Raw genomic sequence first — 5,819 nt, forward strand, 5'->3', positions numbered from 1 at the left:
GATGACACCTAACAACAACATTGTCTCTGGGGTAAGGGAAGAGACTGGAAGTGCTGTGGATGAGAGGCAGGCCACAGAAGAGAACAGACAAAGTTGGTATGCTCTGGGAGATGTGTTTGATACCATCATTATTGGTTCAAAGAGAGTGGTTGTGGCTGTGTGCCATGGAGTCGGTTCCGACTCACAGCGACCCTGCACAGGGTTTGTGAGTCTGTAAATCTTTACGGGAGCAGAAAGCCTCATCTTTCTCCCATGGAACAGCTGGTAGTTTCGAACTGCTGAACTTGCAGTTCGCAGCCAGATTCATAACCATTACGCTAGCTCCTTGAAGCCTTGGATAACCTTGTAAGTCCCATGTTACTTACAGCACCAAGTTGCCATCCATATGTTCATCATTAAATCCTCTATTAACCTTAATATAATGTAAAATTCCTCTGTCCAAAACAGGAGGAGAGTGGTGGGTGAAGTACCATATTTTTGTGGTTCAGTCCAGTGGTTAATGTTGTTAGGTGTTGTTAAGTTGGTTCCATTCAGAGCGACCCTATCTATGCAGAAGAGAATGAAATGCTACCAAGTCCTATGGTATCCTCACAATTGCTATTATGTTTGAGTTTGGTGTTGCAGCCACTGTGTTAATCCATTTCATTGAGGATCTGTTTCTTTTTTGCTGATCCTCTACTTTACCAAACATGATATCCTTTCCCAGGGATTGGTCCTTCCTGATAACATATCCAAAGTACTAGAGACAAAGTATCACCATCATTGCTTCTAACGGACACTATGGTTGTGCTTCTTCCAAGACAGATTTGTTCATTCTTCTCACAGTCCATGGTATAGTCAATATTTTTCACAAATACCACAATTCAAATGCATCAATTGCTCCAGATTTTTGTTTTCTTGACATTGATGTACAAGCCATACCAGAAGCTTCCTTATTCATTGTCCAGCTTCCAAATGCATGTTGTTGTTGTTCAATGTGGTCAAGTCAGTTCCGACTTATAGCGACACTATATAGTGTTTCCAAGGAATGACCGGTAAGCATGAACCACTGGCCTTGTGGTTCAAACTGACCTTGCAGTCTAGTGCATTAATCTGCAGTGCCACACCATATTGTTGTTGTTGTTAAGTGCCTTTGAATTGGTTCTGACACATAGCCACACTATATTATTGTTGTTGTTGTTAGGTGCCATCTAGTCGGTACTGACTTATAGTGACCTTATGCACAGCAGAATGAAACACTGCCTGATCCTGGGCTTACCTCACTACTGTTGCCATGCTTGAGTCCATCGATGCTGCCACTTGGCCAATCCATCTCATTAGGGCTCTTCCTCTTTATTAATCACACTATATTAGGGGATTGAAAATACCGTATCTTGGGTCAGGTACACCTCATTCCTCAAAATGACGCCTTTGCTCTTTAAAGAAGTCTTTTGCAGCAAATTTGCTCAATGTAGTATGTCATTTAATTTCTTAATTGCTATTTCCATTGGTTTGTAGACCCAAATAAAATGAAATCCTGGACAATTTCAGTCTATTCTTCGTCTATCAGTACTGTGGGGTCAGTGAAAATAGATTTCCATCTTGGTTTTCCCATCTGTGTGGCCTCAGTTTTCTGACCTGAAAGGAGTGAAGAATGATATCATATGTAACTCATCTGTTTGTTCAGAGACTCAAGTCAACACAACCTCTCTGGGTGGCACAGTTTGCACTTTCCAACTGAAAGCTTGGTAGTTTGAATCTATTCAGAGGTGCCTTGGAAGAAAGATGGTCTACTTCCATAGGATTATAGCCTTTGGAAATGCTATGGAGCAGTTTGACTCTGAAACATGTGATTAATCTGAATAGACTTCATGGAAAAAAGTTTTTTTGCGTGTAAAGTCTGTGGAAAATAACTGATACCTAATAAGCGCTTGGTAAAGTTGGACATTATTCCTAATGAGTCCTCTGGCACAATGGTTAAGTGCTTGGTTACTAAGTAAAACGATGGAGGTTTGAACTCATCCAGGGATTCTGTAGGAAAATGTTCTGGTCATCTGTTTTCTTAAAGATCACAACCTAGAGAAACCTATGGGTGGTTTTCCTAAGATTGGGGTAGTTGTGCTGCGGCGGTGGCTTCTGGGAGACAAGACAACTGAGATGTCAGGCTGGATAGAGCGCCTTGTTGTTCCACGACATCGGATGTCCAACGACAGACATGGTTCCGGTGTCTACCCCAGAGGGGGAGGCCTGGAGCTCCAGGGGAAGGCGTCACAGTCCTTCGAGAAGCCCCAAGCCCAGCAGAGCTGTCTGCTTCCCGCAGAGCTACCACTCTCGCTCACACTCTTGCTCTCTGTTGGGGTACCCGAATGGCCTTGGCCATCAGCTGGAAAGCCTCAGCCAAAGCTCCCGAAACCAGTCCTACCGTTCCAGCTCGCGGTCTTGTTCTTGAGAGCCGCCTTCTGGGCCCCGGGGTAATCCCTTTGGCTCTGCTTCATGGCCCATCTGTTACAGTGGCTATTTGCGCCCTTTTGGGGTGACAAGCCATGGCCTAGCCTCCTGCACAAGGAGAGGGAGGAGAGCCAGCGGCAGAAGAGATGAAGTGAAAGAGAAAGGATTGGCGACTTGGGTGCTCCTGAAGTATGGGGACTTTCTCCAAAGAACCCTGCGCCAGACTCTGTTGATGAACATACACCAGTAGAAGATGAAGAGCCAAAAAAAGACACTACTTCCACTTCGACTTCAGAAGAAGAAAAAGTCCAGTCATTCAAAAGAAAGGTTGAAGAAAAGGAGAAAGAAAAAGACATCCAAAGGAAAGCACAAGAAGTATTCTGACAACAGTGACAGTGACTCTGATTCAGACACAGACTCCAGTAATGAAGATACAAAAAGAGCAAAGAAAACCAAGAAAAAGGAAATGAAGAAACACAGAGAGAAGAAACATAAGAAAAAGAAGTCTAAGAACAATAGAAAAGAGAGCAGTGATTCAAGCTCCAGAGATTCCTAAGAAGAATTTCTGGAATTCCTGAAAGGAGAGAGCAAAGCTGGAAGAACCCTCAGATTTAATTGGTCCAGAAGCTCCAAAAACACTTGCCTCTCAAGACGATACACCATTGAACTATGGCCATGTTCTGTTACCTGGTAAAAGTGCAGCTATGGTTGAATATGTGAAAGCTGGAAAATGTATCCCACGAAGAGGTGAAATCAGCCTGATAAGTGAAGAAATTGTATTCTTTGTATGCTCAGGTTATGCAATGAGTGGTAGCAGGCACTGCTGAATGGAGGCTGTGCGACTGTGGAGAAGAGCAAGATCTATATCGCTAATGAGAAGAGAGCCCTCGCATCCTTCAACCAAGAAGAGAGACACAAAGGACAGAACAAGATGTTGGCCAGTTTCTGAGAGATGGTATACAGAAAGACCAAAGGGAAGGATGACAAGTAAGGTTTCTCAGACTGGCCAACAGACATTTAACACAGTTTGGGTTCCACATATACATACACACAGAAAGTTTATTAGGAGCCTAAAGAGCTTGACAGTCATACTGTGCCTTCTATTTCATTCTTTCAACCCTTCAGTAAAGAGCTGCTTATTGATAGAACTGCAACAAGTTCTTTGGGTTCTTTTGGATTGACCCATAATACCTTTCTGATTGGAAAATCCTAATTATGGGTGAGGTCCTGCTGTACTGGGGGAGGTGCCATGAGGTAAGTAGAGATGTCAGGAGCTGAGAAGCATTGTGGGACAGCGTTACCGTTAACTGCGCATGACACCTGCTTTCCCCTCCTCAACTGAACCTGTGAGAAATGCTCACGCCTCTGTTTTGAATGTCTTATATGAATGAACTTGAGAGAAACCTGCAGATCACCCTTGTTAATAAATGGAAAGCATAGCTGAAAATGGCTAATCAGGGATTTGAAAACTGACTTGTATAAGATAATATAATATGCAGTCTTCTGTCAAAGGAATGTATTTGCTCTTAGAACCTACCTCCACCACAAAACCTACCAAGAAAACAAAAAGCAAATGTACCCACAGACTGGCTGACTTACTTATAAGTGCTAACATTCATTTTGAATTTTAATTATTTACTTAAAAACAGTTATTAAGCAAATTTTTAACCCCCAAAATAAAGTGTTGTAAATCCTGACCTCTACGGAGTTCTGGTGCGGCACTGGGCTGCAAGGTCAGTTTGAACCTCAAGGTCGGTGGTTCAAGCTCAGCAGCTTCTTCTTGGAAACCCTATGCAGGGTCTCTATGGGTCAGAAACGACTCAATGGCACTTATCAACAAGAACAACAATGGCTGTGGTTATAATGCCATTGGAGAGTGGGTTGTCTTTGTTATGTTATTGCAAAAGGATTTGTGTTGGGTGTGTGTGGAGTTCATCTCTCTGAAGATACAAAAGTGACCAGGACAGAGATGGGCATGGTGGTGGAGGTGGTGATAGTGGTGGTGGTGGTAGTAGAGGTGGTGGTGGCGGTGGTGGAGTCGGTTCCAACTCATAGAAATTTTGCATAGGATTTCTGAGACTGTAAATATTTATGGCAGCAGAAAACCTCATCTTTCATCTGTGGAACAACTGATAGTTTTGAACTGCAACTGCTAATCTTGGGTCAGAGAGATGAAAAAAAAAAAAAAGAAAAAAATTATTTAAAAACAGTTCTTAGAAATGTAAAATCTTGGGAAGTCTACTATTGTGACAATGTTAGTACATTATTATGATCTAAGGTGTGCTTTGGTAGCATAATGGTTACGAATCGGGCTGCAAACCGCAAGGTCAGCAGTTCGAAACTACCAGCTGTTCCGTGGGAGAAAGATGAGGCTTTCTGCTCCTGTAAAGATTTACAGCCTCGGAAACCCTGTACAGGGTCGCTATGAGTCAGAACTGACTCCACGGCACTCAACAACAACAGCAACAACAAGGTGTGCTTTGCTGAAAAGATGACAGCTCAGAATGAAAATCAACCATGGTCAGGAGTTTGAGTCAATATTTTTACTTTGGTGTTTCATAAGGTTGAAGAAAAAATGATGTTGAAACATATATAATGCATTTATATAATACATGTATTTCATTAAATAAAAAACAACAACAACAAACCTGTGGGTACAGTTCTACTCTGTCACATGGGGTAGAGTCAAAATCTACTTGCTGGCATTGAACTATTATATTGTTATGTCTTTTCATCTTTATCATTATTGCTGTTATTATTATTCAGGTATAGCGCCATAGATTTTGCCCAGTTTTTTTTTTTTTTTTTTCCTTTACTAATAACTCACTCTGTAATCTGCTAGTCATCACATGGACAAAGGTCAGGTGCCACTTCCGTTAGGTTGGCAGTCAACTTTTCTTGGCAAAAGCATAGTCATGCAAAAAGACAGCCATATTTAGTCATGAAAATTTTAGCAAAGGATATGGAAATTTTGATGACATTTTGCTGTTCTAGCTAGTACTGAGGTAGACAAGTGACCAAAGAGCCAGGTTGCAGGTTTTCTGTCTTCTCTCTTATCCTTGTTTTTATTACTGCTAAGCTGTCGATTTGGTTCTGACTCACAGGGACCCTGTGCATAATAGAACGAAAGACTCACAATTGTTACATTTGAACCCATTGCTGCTGCCACTGTGTCAAATCATCTCATTGGGCATCTGCCTCTCTTTTGTTGACCTTCAACTTTACTAAGCATAATGTCCATCTTCAGGGACTGGTCCTTCCTAATAATATATTTGAAGTATGAGAGATGAAATCTTAACTACCCCAGCTGCTAAAGAACATTCTGGTTGTACTTTTTTCAACATCAACTTGTTTGTTCTTCTGGCAGTCCATAGTACTTTTAATATTCTTCT

At 41.8% G+C, this 5,819-nt stretch overlaps 1 pseudogene; it reads left to right on the forward strand.

Annotated features, from left to right (window-relative positions):
• Positions 1 to 2,194: 2,194 nt before the first annotated feature.
• Positions 2,195 to 3,418, forward strand: LOC102811520 (annotated as a pseudogene).
• The last annotated feature ends 2,401 nt before the right edge of the window (positions 3,419 to 5,819 follow it).

Source organism: Chrysochloris asiatica, unplaced genomic scaffold (genome assembly GCF_000296735.1).
Source record: "Chrysochloris asiatica unplaced genomic scaffold, ChrAsi1.0 scaffold00076, whole genome shotgun sequence".
Lineage (NCBI taxonomy): Eukaryota > Metazoa > Chordata > Mammalia > Afrosoricida > Chrysochloridae > Chrysochloris > Chrysochloris asiatica.